Source organism: Strigops habroptila, chromosome 4 (genome assembly GCF_004027225.2).
Source record: "Strigops habroptila isolate Jane chromosome 4, bStrHab1.2.pri, whole genome shotgun sequence".
In the NCBI taxonomy this organism is placed as follows: domain Eukaryota; kingdom Metazoa; phylum Chordata; class Aves; order Psittaciformes; family Psittacidae; genus Strigops; species Strigops habroptila.
The window spans coordinates 53,376,621-53,392,981 of record NC_046358.1 but is presented as its reverse complement, the minus strand read 5'-3'; the positions used below and the strand labels follow the sequence as shown (position 1 = coordinate 53,392,981).

Sequence of the window (16,361 nt, the reverse complement as noted above, 5' to 3'; positions counted from 1 at the left end):
AGAAACATTTATTTCCAACCTTTTCTAAGTTCACAGAATATTTTATTTTTCCTTTCACTTACAATACACAGAAAGAGAAAAAACATTTTTTATAATTTGTAAATTAGAAAATCAGCCTGAAAATTAATACATCAGTCTGAAATCTGCGGCAGAAAGCCAGCTAGGTACATGTTCAAGAAAAGATAGGCACAAGATGAGAGATAATATAGGACAGCTTTAGACTTACAAACTCTCATAGACAAAGAGCTCTGGTGTTCTGTGTCTGAGCTGTTCAGCACTAACAGAAAAAGGACCTGGAGTTTCTACTACTGCAATATAAATAGTTGTAGTTACATTTATAACTCATCTTTATTATAGAATTTGGGGTTTGGTCAACATTAGAAGGCAACAGATTTTTTTCTTCCTTACCTCTCCAAATTACCACTAGTGTAGTGGAATTCTCCTTAAGAGTTGCAATAAATAGGTTCTTGTGATATATCATTGAATAGATGACTAACACCAAAACAGGAATAAGAAGTCTCTGATAACTAACAAGAACAATCATCTTTTTTTTTTTTTCTTTTGTTCCAATTAATCACATGACATGACGAGAAGTGGATCCACCAAGGGACCAAACTGCAGACACTCCCAGTCACAGACAGGCACACATCCCACCCCATGGCTGTGGTCATGCTGCCAGATGTGCCCCAGATCATGGGAGGGGGCCCTGGCACAGCCACAGAAAGCTGGGGATTCACCCTACCCAGAGGTTCTCTGCCCTTCAGTTAAAGCAGGTTCCAGCCTGAAATGAAATAGAATCATAGTATTTGGAGAGAGAAAAATAAGTAGCATAACTAACTACGCTATGGTACTTATCAGCTTCTGATTGAGAGAGGGTGGAAACAATCTTGAAATAGTCAGAAAAACGATCAAAATCTTCTCCACAACAAGCAGCACGCCTTAGAACAGCATGGGACCTGCAAGAAGAAGAAAAAACTATCACCTTTCAGCTGTTGGTTATTTGTTTCTAAAACTACAAAATCTTGCTTGTTTTTTCTACTAAGGGGTGAGGTGTCTCAAGTTTAGCATACAATAGCTGCCACGCTGTAAGAGCGTGTCATGGTTTAATTCACAGCAACTTATTAATAAATTCATACTTTTGGTTTATGAAACAATGGGTTAGAAATATTCCGTCCTCTCAGCCTTGAAGTGGCTGCAATTTTCAGCTCTGAATCACAACATTTGGATTAGTTTTAGACAAAGTCTTTTGTTCTAAATCTAATTTCCTAGAAAGGCTTGTACTAGCCAGAAGTAATATACAATCTTACTGCAATTCTACATGAAATATGTATCTTGCCTCAGTAAATTCATCTTACAAGGAATAAATCAGACTGTCTATGTGTGAGTTAACAAGAGAAGATATGGTAAACTTGGAGGCAAATGTTCTTCCCTGCATAAAAGACAGACTACACAATTAAAAAAAACTGCAAAAATTACAGCATAATTCCTCTACTCCTTTTTTAGTCAGGATACTCGTACCAGGGCTTAAGTGTAAGAAAGTAATTTCACTGTAATTTTGTCGAGAGAAAACCTAACCCTGTTACAACAGGAGACAACACCCATGAAACACGTAACACTGGTACAGAATAGTCTTCTGAAAGCCAGGATATGGCCATAGCTGATAAGATCATGGAACCAATGATTACATTTGGAGACAGAGTTTCCGACTGCTTAGATATTAAAAAAAAAAAAAGGTAGTATTAATCCGGGAGGACATGAGCTGTACTTGTTCAAACCGCGGAAAGATTCAAGGTGGAGGTCTGCCAGAGAAAAGAAACTTATGGGCCATACACTAAGCTAAGTATAAACTCACATAACTCCTCTGAAACCAATGCCTCCTCAAGGAGACATAAGCCACATCAGAGTTTCACCAGTGCATTAATGGCATTCTTGCCTGCCACTTTCATATGAAGTCAACAGCCCTCCCACACCAGCTAAATTAGGCACTTAATCTAATGACACTCTTCACTTTACACTATTGTATTTCCATTTCATGTCTGTGGTTATGTCTATTAACTCACTGCTGTTGGGAAACACAGCAAATGACTACAGCAGCCTCAACTCTGTGGCCAGCAGGAACTTGTACACATCAGAGGAAAGCACACATTGTGCTAGTTAAGCATGAGTTTTTCAATAGCAGCATTGCCATGACTGTAGAGACAAGGCAAATAAACTCTGTTGTCATTTCTAGGTGATTTTTTTCTAAGTCAAATGACACAAATTATAATATGGTTTCTGTCACTACTGCCACTTCTGATGAACAGAACTGGGATGGTGGGGGGAAGTACTTTTGCACCAGCTTTGAAGTTACCGGCTTACTCCGTGGTTAAAACACAAACTAATGCTAGTAAGTTGGCCTTTCTACCCACTTTTACTGTAAGGAAATGTTTGCTGCTGACAATGGCAAAAGTAGCGTCTGTCACTGTGTTTCCTAGAGCAGAGAGACAGAATAGAGAGATTCAGGAGCCAGAGTTTAGGACTACTTCAGAGACATCTGACTACCTCTTTGTTCTACTGATGGGAGTTTTAATAGCAATCACCTTTCACAAAATAAAAATAACACCAAAAAGTATCAAGGGCACTCTGATACATGAGTCCTCTTGAAATCCCACCCATTTTTACCACCATACTGGAACAGTGTGACAAAACAGTAGCCAAAGACAGTCCTTTCTTCTGCTCTGCCATGCTATGTCCAGCATTAAGAACAGTGTTTCTCAATTTCAGATTAAGGTAACTGCTTCCGTTGCAATACTGAAATCCTTAGCAGTTTTCAAACCTTGCAACTTCCTGCATGTTGAAACTGAAGTAACGTTTAGGAATCCAAAAAGCATCTTCTAAACCATCTAAAACAGCAATCAAACATCTTTAGAAGCTGTGCATCTAAAGCCAAGGGAAATCTGGGCTAAACAGACTCCCAAAACCAACATATAAACCCAAAGAAATTAAGTGAAAGAACAAGAATAATTGCAAGAGCCAGAAAAAGGAGAATCAATCTTAATAAGCATAACACCATCTTGTAATTTATAATAGAAGAAAAAACTGCTTTAGAAACTTAGAAACTGATTTGGAAATAAAGCAGGAAATCATAAAAGTTCATCACTGCATTACAGTGAGCATGTTTTAATCTAATGGTATACACCAAGATGAATTTTCTCGCATTCAGATATGCCAGGGCTTCTCAGGTATTGACCAGTGCCAGTACAGCACCTGCACTACTGCCTGGGCACCCTGTGGGTTTACAGGATGTTTGCATGAACTCGCCATGAACATTTTTACCACTGTATACTCTAGATGAGCTGTTGAAGAGCTTGACATTGTGCCCAACAGGGGAAAACAATGTTGGATATCCCATATTACCATCAGCATCAAGGGCACCACTCCACACAGCTCTTTTTCTCTTGATGCCAATACTTATTTAAAATTTCCATCTCTCCCCTGTGCTCCCCTTCTTCACTGTTGCTAGTAGAGGCAGGGAAAAAAAAACGAAACTGCCTATCTTTCAAATACCCAGCAGCAATTTGATCTGTCCTGCAGCCTTGCAAGTACCTGTTCAAATACAGAACACAGAACAGTATGGCAGAGCAGCATGAGGTAGACTATAACCTTGAAGTAAGCTGCAAAAGGTGAGGATGGTCATGTCCCCAGAAGGCCAACTAAGTCAGTTACGGCCAAACACCACCCAGAGCACTAGAGGTTTTCTTTCCTGCCTTGTCATGTAACCACCTCCTGACAACACATAGGTGAGGACACTGCGTCACTGCCACACAGGCAGAGCTCCATCTCTCTGCCTACAACGCGTCACACTTGTGCAGCCTCTGACATGTCAAAAGGTCTGGTCCCAGCTGGCTCTCCTAGTGTAACCACATGGTTTACCTTGATAAAATGCAGAGCTGCGACCTTACAGGTTCTTTTTGAACATATTTATGGCATGTTTTCAACTGAATTTTAAGTATCATTCTATGTTGGTTTCAACTGCTGCTGTAAGTTTTTCCGTAAGTTGTTTGTGATTACTGACATGCACATATGAATTTACATTTAATAAATTCCAGTGCTTCCAGCTCCTGAAAATGATAATCTACAAAGTAGTAAAGAATACTGACCATAAAACTCTGTTTCTCAAGTGAAAGATAGTGTATGAAAATTATTTTATCGCCTTGAAAGACGGAAAGCTCCAAGCAGTGTCAGTCCTATTACTTTAATAAGTTTCTATTACCACAGATGTCATTAGGCAGTTTACATTCGTATTTTTCTTTCACATATATAACCCAGAAGCTACATTTTCAACTACCACTTTGGACTCCAATTCTCATGATAATTAAGCATTCGAAACCTCGTACCAGTTTTGAGTATCTTGCCTAGACTGGGCAAATCCCTCAATAAATTATTTTGCCTCTCATTTGTATAAACTATTGCAACAGTTTATTAAGGCTAACTTGTAGCTACTTATCTTGTAAATCAGAGTAACAGAAATACAATGCACAATACAAGTTTTTCAAGAATTTGTGTCAATACATTTTTGTTTAAATACAACAGGCTCACAGTATTGAAACATGTTAACAGATTACAACTGGAAGCTCTGTTTATTCCAGAAATAGTTATTTTTCTAGGAACTGTAGTGTATTTACTATTACAGGTAGTGTTTACCTACCCAATAAACTTCTGAATAATTACTGAGCACTTTCAGTAAAAGCCCAAAACACACAGAAGATCTTAGTCCAAAAACACAGGTACCGCACTTTGGAACAAGATGGGTCTGGAAACCCACAATTCAAACCCCAAGCATGAACAAATGCACAGGTTGAAAATAGTTTCCTAAACTGTTTAATCTACATAAAGGTCAAGATATTTTCCCCCTCCCCCCTTTTTTTCTCTCCTTTGTTTCTACTGAACTCAGTAAGGCTCAAATGAGTGGAAAAGAAGCAGGATCAGTCCTGGAGAAGGATGCCTGAAAAAAGCAGGGGATGTCTGTGTGCGTGAGGCGGGGGCTGTTTACAGACAGCACTGCGCCCCAGCCGCAGCCCGCCGCATCCCTCCGCGGCAACCACAGGCCGCGGCTCCCCTCCGGACCAACGGCCGCTAACCGGAGCGCGCGTTACACAGCGGCCGCGCGGCGGCCGCGCCACACGCAGGCCAGGCTCGTGCAGACGGGAGAGCGGGTGCCGGGGCTCAGCTCGCCGGGGTGCGCCAGCAGCCGCCTCCCAGTGCGGCCCAGCTGCGCGCCCGCGTCCCCACCTCCCCCGTGACGCCAGAGGCGCGCGGCCGGGGCCCGCCCCCGCGGCGACCGCCACGTACCTTCTCGGCGCAGGCGGCCGTGGCGGCGGCGCGGCCTCTCGCGCAATCTCGCCTCGGCGTCCGGCGCTGCCCAATCAGAGCTCTCCGCGACGCCCGTACGGGGGTCTGGCCCGGCCAATCCACACGCTCCGAAGGGCGGGACTTGTCCCTATGGCAACGGGAGCCGGGGCCGCCGGAGTGCCGCGGGGCTGTCGTACTGTACGGTATCGTGCCGAACCGTACCGTATCGTGCCGTACCGCGCCACGCCGGGCCGCCGAGCCCCGCGGATCCCCAGGAGGACGCTCGGGGGACGTTCGTTTTCATCCCTGCTCACAGGAGACACTTCGTCCTTAAGAAGCAGCGGCTCCTCTCCCGCCGCAGGGGGACCTTAAGGTAGATGCACCCGTCCCGAGGCGGCGGTACCCCCCGTCGGTGGCGGAGGGGGCGGTGAGAGGCGCCCCGCGGGCGCGGCGCGGGGCGGAGGCCTCGCGGCGGGGCAGGTCCTGTCAGGGGGAGCAGTTGACCGGCGCGAGGTGTGGGGGGGTGGGACGCGCTGTGCCTCGCGGGGTTTAACCGTCCTCTCTCCTGTCAGGTTTGAAAACACGAAATAACGGTAACGCGGTGGGGTGGGGGTGAGGGAGCGGGCGAGAGCAGCTCAGCGGGCCCGGGGGCTCCCTGTGGTGTGTGGAGTGGAGGTGGCGGGAGAGGGGGCAGCTGGAGTTGGGCTGGGAGCGTCCTGCCCCCGCCAGGAAGGAGGCTCTCCAGGTTTCCCTGCCTTTTTCCCTCCCTCCCTCCCTCCGGCCTTGACGCTCGGGTGCCGCCCGCCAGATCAATGGCTTTCCAGGAAGTAACACTTCAGCAGCCCCTCTGATGGGCGCGCAAGCGGTTAGCTTTGGAGCACCGAAGGCAGAAATTAATGCGTACCTGGCAGCTGCAGCAGAATCTTGATTGGCTGGTAATTGCACAACCGCAGGAAAAAGTTCGGCTGTTTTGTCCAGGAGACTAGACTGGTTTCACTAGAAAGGGTATATAGCTTTTCAGCATAATGCTTGCTATAGTACCACTGGAGGAGCTAGGTAAAATAATGTCAGGATAGCCGCTGTACTCAGAAAATATTCCAAAAGAGGAAAAGGTTGAGATATCGTTGTAGAGAGGTAACTTTTTTTAACTGAAATGAACATGGCTATGGTTTTCAAAAGTGTTCTCGTTTGGCAACACTTTTTAGTAAGTATAGGAGAAAAAGCCTCTGTTGTTGGACTTGTAAATTCTTGCTGTGAAGAAATAATGTGCAGCATTTTTAAAATTAGACCATCACAGTAACAACCATAAAGCACCAGTACACTATGGTATCTAGTTCAATGTGGAGGTTTGCTTTGTCATCTTGTTTTCTCCTGCTCTAAAGAAAAGTCTGTAGTTGACTCAGTATTGGTCCAGTTCTGTCCTGAATTCTGAGGTGACTGTCCCTTTTAGTTGAACAGAGCAGCATTCTAAAGACTGGATAGGAGGTGAAAAGCCACTCAAAAATTGTATGAAACCAAGTTTTATTGTAGCTTCTGTGGGCCTCTGCTTAAGACTCACGAAAGTTTTATGGGAGAAGCTCCCATTTCTGCAAGCACTTAAGATCCACTTTTATCTGTCACTGTCATTTGCTACACAGTGATCTTGCGCAGTCACAATGCAACATTCACTATGAGCTGCAAATTATTAATCTAATTACATACAGTACATCTTAACTATGGTTATGGATTTTCCTTTTTACTCACTACTGTAATCTTTTGGATGGTGTCAGCATTTTATTTTAGGATAAGAAAGATAATTCTATTTAAAAAAGTAATGTCTATCCTTAAACAAATTATGTGGTAGTAGAGCAATGTTTATCTCATTTACTTCTAACCAAGATAATTAACCTAAACAAAAAAGAGGGCAAAATAAAATTATAAATTAATATTGCCCATTGGATATGCTTAAAACTTCTATTATCTATTGGATGCAAAGGCATCTAATGTATGCACCTGATGTAAATTTGTTTGTGACTTGATGCTATAATACAGCTTAGGATACCATTATTTGGTATCTGAAATTATATTCAGAAAACCCTGTCAAGAAACTAAAAACTAAGCAACAACAAAAAGAATAATTATGTTTTAGTAAGGCTAAGGAGAAGTTTCCACTACTTATCTGTGTAGTAATGGTAGTACTGCTGAACATAAGCTTTCAGTTCATATAAGCCAAGTTAAAGGTTTTCTGTCAAAAGCAGTCCCCAAGTGATACATATAAAACTGAAATTGTAATCGTGAAAGGAGAGAGCATTAGTTTTCTGAGACAATAAAAAATGTAAAATACTATTATATTGGCTCAAATGTTAGAGGTTGGAAATATTGACTCATACTTACAGCGATATACTAACTAAATAAATATGCTTTACAAAAGAAAGATAAAATCCTTTACTGTTAAGTTAAAAGCCAATATCAGTGTTGCTTTGATTGGAACTCGTGCAACAAAGGTGTTTATCTAATGAGGTATCATGCGCTTGTCTTTTTGATTGCTCAGTAAGCAGAAGAGATCTCTCTGAAGTTCCCGTTAGATACACAGTAGACACAAGCCTTCTAGATAGGGATATACTTATAAGTAGCTAAAAGCATGGCCAGATATTTAAAACATGTCTAATTAAATCAGAGGCAAAATTCATGTTAATTTGAACAGGTTTTGCTCTTATGTACTATGCATCATTTGACAGTTGGAAGAATGAAGGAATTCCATTTTATTAGAGCTGTTTTAATCATATTCAGTTGTAAATATGATTCTTCATCACAAGTAATTCAGGAAATATATAAACCCTTTTCGTGATTACATTTCTCATGCTTTATATTCTTTATAAAACAGGTGTGGGATGCTTATGCATATTTGGATTCCTAAGCAAGTAGAAATCAATGGGAAGTAGCAAATCATAGAAATAAATCTCATTAGGCAGCTATCATTAAAAACCTGAATATTTTTAAGTCAGGCTCCGTATCATTAGATCTAGATTTATTCTTGTTAGCTATTTTGTATTTTCTTTCCAGAGGGGAAAAAAAGTCCCTTAAAGTCCTGTGGGCATTCAAGATTTACTTTAGCATCATTGTTTGTTGTTGACTAGAACAAAATACATAGTAGTAGAATAATTGAAATACTTCTTGAGATTAGGGTTTCAGCAAATACTTTGGTTGCATGTAGTAGCATATTTGAAACAAGGTTGCTTTTTATGCCAGCACTGTTACAATTGCTGTTCGTATTTATACGAATGAATTTGTGAGATTCCAGGTGTGCTGTTGTATTTTGTTCTGTATGGAAACTGAACTTATAGTACAGGAAGATATGTTTGTAGTGGTATATTTTTTCTTTTAAATTTGCGTTTGAAGTTGATAAGCATTTTATCAAGTATGCATTGAATTCAATACAAGTTTTTGTTTGAGTATTGGCATCCTAAATTTTTATTCTTTTTTTGCCAACTTTATTGGAAAGAATTGATAAAATCATGTAAATCCCTTTTAAAACCAAAACTAATATTTCAACATTCTTCAGTTAGTAAGATAGCTTTGTAGACACCTATACTTATTTTTCTGAAATGATAGGGAAGTTTCTTGGAGGCAGGTAGTATTACAAATGTGTATGTGTATTTGTGAGTATGCACACGTTTTTAAATCATGAACCATTAACATTGCAACAAGAAGAAAAGACCATTTTCTTTTCAAACTTCACTTATGACAGAGCTAAGCATATGCAGCAGCAGCCGTTCATTTTGCTTTTATGCCGTCTTTATTTCTGGACATAGAATTGCATCGTAGGTACTATTTGCTCCTTTCTCACTTGAGCATTCAGTTTGTGTTACTATATATTATCCCCCAGCATTTGTATGACTCATTTAATAAAACAGCTGAAGTGTATTTTTTTTTAAAGGGTCTGTCAGCAAACGTTGTACTACACGCAGTTGAGGCATGCTGTCTTTTCTGAGAAGCTGAAAGAAGAATCTGTTCTACCAGCCAACTTCTAACTGTAAAAAGAAAGAAGCAGATAAAGTGCAATGAGAAAAATGTAACAATCCAAGTCAAAGAAAATAATGTAAGCCAAGTGAAGAGGATGAGAAGAAAGGATTCTGCTGGCTTTATGTGCTTGAATACTACTGTTTTATATAAACCTATATTTATGTACATTATTAAAATGCTTCTTGAAAAAATAAGAAATGTCTCCTGGTGCAGAGGACTGACTGGGATGTACCCTAAAAAAGATTAGGACAGCATGTCCAGGTTGAAAACTGTTAGATATTGGCTAGAAAAAATGGGCAATTTTGACACAAGAGAAAAAAATGCTTCAAGGATAATGAAAGGGAAACTGTTGCTGCTTGTGTGGGTGGGACATTTACTGAAAGAAGAGAGAGGGAGAAATTATTATGCTTACATATTAACTTTTAAAAGGATGAATTCTTATTTAGGAAGAAAAGTATACAGGCATTTCTGTATTTTGAAAGATAAATCGTAAACTATTGCAGATTGTAGCCATTTCCCTTTTTGTGTCATTTGCTGCTCATGTCTTCAATGAGAAATCCATATCTACAAGACTAGTGACCTAGTGAAAAAACATCTTCACTACAACAAGATAGAGGTTTACTTTAGCAGCTTGAGCTGAAACAGGGTTTTGCACTTGCTTCTCAAAATTGTTGCCACATTTAACCATGCTAATACCAGATTAACTCATTGGACTAACGTTATGAAGAAGATGCATAAACTATAGATTCATTGACTTTCATCATTGGTTAAGGTATGATAGCTTACAGTGTCTGTGCAGCAGGTCCTCTTGAAAGAACAGGGAGGAATTAACACAGGTATTTCAGGTGTTTCCAAACAGAAAATATGGCAGAAGAATAATCTGTTTCTGTCTGATTTCAAACATTTAATGTATTTTTTTTTTATGTTTTGTAAGCTAATAAATTTATATCTTTGCAAATAATTTTCAAAGAAATAGAATGTATTAAACATTCTCTACTTAAACTGTGATATATGGATAGGTATATCAGTTTCAGAGGTGAAAACAGGTTCAAGATGCTAGATGGCTAGCTTAAACTGCTGAAGGAGTACTTTGCATTGTTAAGATATAGTATTTGTGATGTTCTCATTCTAGTGCTGGGAATAGAATATTCTTAGAAAGGTGAATATTAGTAGATACAGTCTGTCTCTTTTCTGTTTGTTTTAATTCAGCACTGTATACGAAGATTGTTAACTTCTCCAATGTACAACATTAAAATAGGAAGTCACAGTACGATCATGACTATAGAGAGTATTGCTATCATCCTGCATGTCTGCACTGTATCTTACACAGGTTTAATTATGTGTGAGATTTTATGAACAGGTAGGCTTATTTGTGTATTCTGTAAGTCTGGATTTAGGTTTACATTGCCCATCATGGTACACATGGGCTTGCAAGTGCAAACAGGCAGTATGACATTTACAGTACTGTGCTATTTTGCTTCATAATCATCCACTAAGATTCTACATGTGCAGACACTACACACTATGCACTAATATCACTATATGTTTTTGCCTGTCTGTTTTAGAAAGTTTGACATTGTTACTTCTTTAAAGACACCTGTGCTTTGCTAGGGGTGATGGAGACATGAGTACCAGAATTCTGGTGTTTTCTGAGCAATGGGTGTTAAGTTTATGAAAAGTAACTTTTCAGGTTTATATTATAAACACCTGGCAGTTGTGTAAGTGTGCTAATTCTGTGTTTAACTGATTGTGTTAATGTTGCTAGAACAAACTTTAGAAGCTGTATTTTGTACTTACCTTGCAAAGCCCATAGCTTTCTAATTCAAATGTCCAATCCTGTTACACTGAAGTTGATAGGAATTTGTGGTTAATTTTAGTGGGATTAAGATCAAGGTTGCTGGCAGACAGCCGGCTTATTTTATTTTCCAATTGTATTTTTCTGTTCATGCAAGTACATTGGTGGCTCTGTTTTCTGCTGACTGTTTCATTCTTTGGGCTTTCACTCTGTTTTTTAAAATACTTTATATCAGGTTTTTATTTTTTGTTTTCCCTGAAAGCTTAGGGTACTGGCTTTGTTTATAAACTACAGTATTTGTCCTAGTGCACTACATTTTTGGTTAGTTCTCTTTATGTATTACAAGTAGAAATGTTTGTTTATCCCTCTAGGAAAGATGAGATTGTTTTCTGTAAGAAGCCGATTAGAGTTGTGCTACCTTTTCATCTAGCTGGCTTACATATCTTTGACTAAAATGACTTAATTTTGAGATAACAGTTGTACATTAGCTCTCTCTATGTGTCTTTCAGAAAGTGGTTACTCAGCTGGGCAGATCCATAACAATTTATGTTTCTATTAAGCTATATAGCAGTAGGAAGAATAGTAATAGTAGTAATAATAGGCTCAAGTGATGCACCCATGGCAGGATACAAGGATGCACACCGTGCATTATGTACCACTGATGACAATAATCAAATTGACATTGCGTCTCATTTTCGAAACAACATCCTAGGATAGACACATAGACTCACCCTAAAATGCCTGGGTAGGGCTGGGCATCCAGGAATGGGTTTCTCAAAAGTCAGGAACTCTTGAAGGTAGCTGGTAACAGGCTGAGAGTGGAATGAACTCTTAATGGTAAAGTGTTCAGTGGACCAAAACCTGGAACCGCAGTTTTACTTTCATCCTGCCTCTTGTCACTTTTTCCTCTAGTTGGTGAATTTGAGAATCAGGCTGAGTTTTTTCTTGCAGCTGATTAATGCTAGAATTTGCAATGGGCCTTGTTTCTCTTCTAATACATGTCAAAGTAGAATGTGCTCAGTGACTCGGTTGTGACTGTCCCCTTCTAAAGGCTGATGCATGTCTTGATTACCTGGTTTTATTGTGGGAATTCTGATTCATAGCCTTGGACTAATAGCTACCTAAATACAGTAATTCTGTCTTCACTAGGTAATTATTTTTCATTTTAATAAATATATTTCCAATTTACTTGTTACAGCACAGGTTGTGTAAACACTTGGGTTCATCAAAATACTATGGGAAATCTTGTGTTAAGCATAGTAGTCTGCAAAGTCAGCTGCAATGATAGAGGTATTTTTTGCTTATCCATTTTGGTCTCCTCTGCTTTTTAATTCTTCCTGATACTTGTGGATTTTTTTGTCTGTTTTATCTAAAGGGCTACAATAAATATGGCCTATGCACAACCTGAAACAAAACTGCCTGATGGGTAGTAGATGGCCTTCTTTTCAGAGCAGCTTATAGATGTGAAGAACATATTGTGATATCATCCAGTCTTTCCTATTATATATGACAGTGCATGACAGACAAAGGATGGTATTTCCAAGGGAACCCAAATTGCCCATGAGCACAAATCACACAGAAAGTTAGCAGATCCAATAGCACTTAGTTTTGATTAGGGCTTTTGATGAATAAGCTCTGCTCACTACTGCAGAGGTAGTTTAAGATGATGTAGCTCCAGTTGCCCACCCCAAATCTGCTGGAGATTAGTGCTCCCTCATCTGAGATTTGGCACACCAACTTGGTTGCTTATATCTCAGTTGTTTCAGTTCAGCGTGAACATCTTATGTATCAGTTTTCCTGAGTAGCAAGGGAAAAAGCCTGAAACATGCTGAGCCCCCCTTTGGCCTAAACTGACAATGCCTATGTTCATAATTATTCACATTACTAGAAGATGTAGGTCAGCAGCTTTAAAAAGATTATGTCTGTAAAATGGATCAAAGACCAGGTGTCATTGTTGAAAGTGTTGGATTTAGTACTTGCCATAGGCAAAGAATGAATCAATGCCATAGCTATGGCTAGCACTCGAGTTTCTGGCTTCTCTGCCATGGTTCACCTCAGCACATCACCTGTTTGTCTTGCATGAAATGAGCATGCTCAAATAATAGCCACGTATGATTTTTAAAAGCACTGTTTACATACCATACATAATTACAGTGGCTTATGATAATATTAGGTTACTTTTATTACTATAATTTTATATATATGAAAATATCTTGGTCAGAAAAATACCCATTTATCAGGGGCCAAGTTTTTAGCATTATCAGAAGCTACCGTTTCTTCAAATGAAAACTTCAAACATACATAATCTTTTAAAAAATATTTCTAGAAATACTGAGAGTACAGTTATTATACTCGTATACTTTATAAGTCTTTTGGATTTTATTAGTTTTGTTTCATAGTCATTGCCTAGACTTCCTGCATACTTATGACTTTTCACATACCAATTTACTAGACTGCCCCATTCACACTCTGCAAGAATTTCAGCAAGGTGGATTTTTGTTTCACGTGTAAATTTTTTTGACTGTGATGCTTGGTGTTTAGAGAAGTTATTGTCCCAGCTGTTCATTCAGAGTCTTTCAAAGTAGATTTTGAGGTTTAGTTCTCTCCTATTTATTTCTTAAATACACTTAGTTGACAGGTACTGAATTAAGTGCTTGCCTTACTTTCACTTTCTTCCCTGTTTCTTCATGTGAAAAGGAAAGAACAGTGGCTTCCTCACAACTATATCTCAATCTGCTTTGGACATGAACCATCACCTTGCAAATATTATCAGTCCTACCTAGAATTTATAAATGTTTCTTGTTAAGAAACCATGTTCTGATAAAATCTGTAACATAGCCTAGGCCCCCAAGGTTCTTCTATTTCAAATTGGATATTAAAGGAGCAGCAAAGATTTATAGAAGACTAACAAGCATGATCAAAGTTCTGAAAAAAGCTTCAATAACAGGAATTGGTAGGTAAGCTAGCACTCTTTAGCTAGAAGAGTGAGGAGTGGTGTATGATCACTGTTGGAGGTCTTTAATATGGAAATGGTAATTACGAATAAATGGTTTACATCTCTTCCAATACAAGAACTTACGGGGTCGCTGAATGAGGTAAATGAGCAGAGATGGTTCACGAAACGTGTTATCTGTGGAACTGCTTGCCAAACTTATAGTGTTATATGTAGTCTGTTACAGAAACACTATTTTCTATTTCTATCCAACCTGCTGTATAGGTTAAGCTATTTCTGCTTTCCATTTATTGTATTCAAGCTTACATGGTGATCTAGCTGTGTTTGCTGACAGGTATATCAAAATGCCAGGCAGCAGTGTTTAGAGAATGACTCTAACACCAGACATGGCAATCTACTTTTGGGAAAAAAAGGAGGACAAAATTAGGTGATGTTGTTCGTACAAGGCAGAAAAAATTGAGTTACAATCATAGAATGGTTTGGGTTGGAAGGGACCTTCAAAGGTCATCTATCCAACCCCCCGGCAAAGAGCAGGGACATCTTCAACTAGATCAGGTTGCCCAGAACCACATCCAGCCTGGCCTTGAATGTCTCCAGGCATGATGCATCTACCATCTCTCTGGGCAACCGGTAGGGTGATGGTGTCTGCCAGCTAAAAGAACTGATGTCCTTCATAACATATAAGAACTTACTATCCTGGGTTCAGCAGTAGCAGTCATTTTTTTCTCCTTCTTAGTAGCTGGTGCACTGCTGTGTTTTTTGACTTTCAGTCTGGTAACAACACCGATAACACCGATGTTTTTAGTTGTTGCTAAGTAATGTTTACTCCGATCAAGGACTTTCTCAGTCTCATGCTCTGCCAGGGAGGAGGGGAAGCCGGGAGGGAGCAGAGACAGGACACCTGACCCAAACTAGCCAAAGGGGTATTCCATACCACAGCACGTCATGCCCAGTATATAAACTGGGGGGAGTTACTCGGAAGGCCCAGATCGCTGCTTGGGTTGGGCTGGGTCTCGGTTGGTGTGTGGTGAGCATTTGTATTCTCTCCCCTTGTTATTTCCCTTATTATTATTATTCTTGGTGGTAGCAGTAGTAGTTTTGTATTATACCTTAGTTACTGGACTGCTCTTATCTCAACCCATGGGATTTACATTCTTTTCGATTCTCCTCCCCATCCCTGTGGGAGTGGAGGGAGGAAGAAGGGGAGGAGTGAGCAAGTGGCTGCATGGTTCTGAGTTACCGGCTCGGCTTAAATCACAACACTTACTAACATTAGCCATGCCATTAATACATAAAATGAGCTATCCCACTAACAGATACAGATTCAACTGATTGCTCTAGGTCAGGACTTCCCAGCAGCATTGTTGATCTGCCCTAGTAACCTAGCCGGGCCTGAAGATCCAGTGGTGATTTGGTTTGTAGAAGTGGTATTGAGTGCACCCTCAGCATGTTTGCCGATGACACCAAACTGTGGTGCAGTTCACACACTGGAGGGAAGGGATGCCATCCAGAGGGACCTTGATACACTTGAGGAGTGGGCCCACATGAATCTCATGAAGATCAACAAGGCCAAAAGCAAAGTCCTGCATGTGGATAACTTGTTATTTCAACTCTTTGTGCCCCACGTTGGGCACCAAAAAGAACTGTCATGGTTTAAGCCCAGCCGGTAACTCAGAACCACGCAGCAGCTCACTCACTCCCCATCTTTCTTCCCCTCCCTGCGCCCGGAGGGATGGGGAGGAGAATCGAAAGAATGTAACTCCCATGGGTTGAGATAAGAACAGTCCAGTAACTAAGGTATAATACAAACCCGCTACTGCTACCACCAATAACACTAATGATAAGGGAAGTAACAAGGGGAGAGGATACAATTGCTCACCACCCGCTGACCGATACCCAGCCCGACCCAAGCAGCAATCTGGGCCTTCTGGGTAACTCCCCCCAGTTTATATGCTGAGCATGATGTGAATGGTATGGAATAAGGGGTGGATACTGTCCTGGGTTTGTCCTGGTGCTTTTGGTAGCACAAATATAGGCTGGGTGGAGACTGGATTGAGAGCAATTGGTGGACGAGAAGCTCAACATGATCCGGCAGTGTGCACTTACAGCCCAGAAAGCCAACCATAATCCTGTGCTGCATCAAAAGGAGCATGGCCAGCAGGTCAATGGAAGTGGTTCTCCCCCTCTGCTCTGCTCTCCTGAGACTCCACATGCAGTATTGGAGTCCTCAGTACAATAAAGACATGAGCTGCTTGAGTGGGTCCAGAGGAGGGCCACAAA

At 40.5% G+C, this 16,361-nt stretch overlaps 1 protein-coding gene across 2 annotated transcripts in view; it reads left to right on the top strand.

The window, feature by feature from the left end:
* Positions 1–5,341: 5,341 nt before the first annotated feature.
* Positions 5,342–16,361, top strand: part of NUCB2 (nucleobindin 2) — a 31,418-nt gene continuing 20,398 nt past the window's right edge. For both annotated transcript variants that reach the window (XM_030482051.2, XM_030482053.2), the window contains exon 1: positions 5,342–5,704. The gene's annotated coding sequence lies outside the window, so the exon portion shown is untranslated. The remainder of the gene's footprint in view (positions 5,705–16,361) is intronic.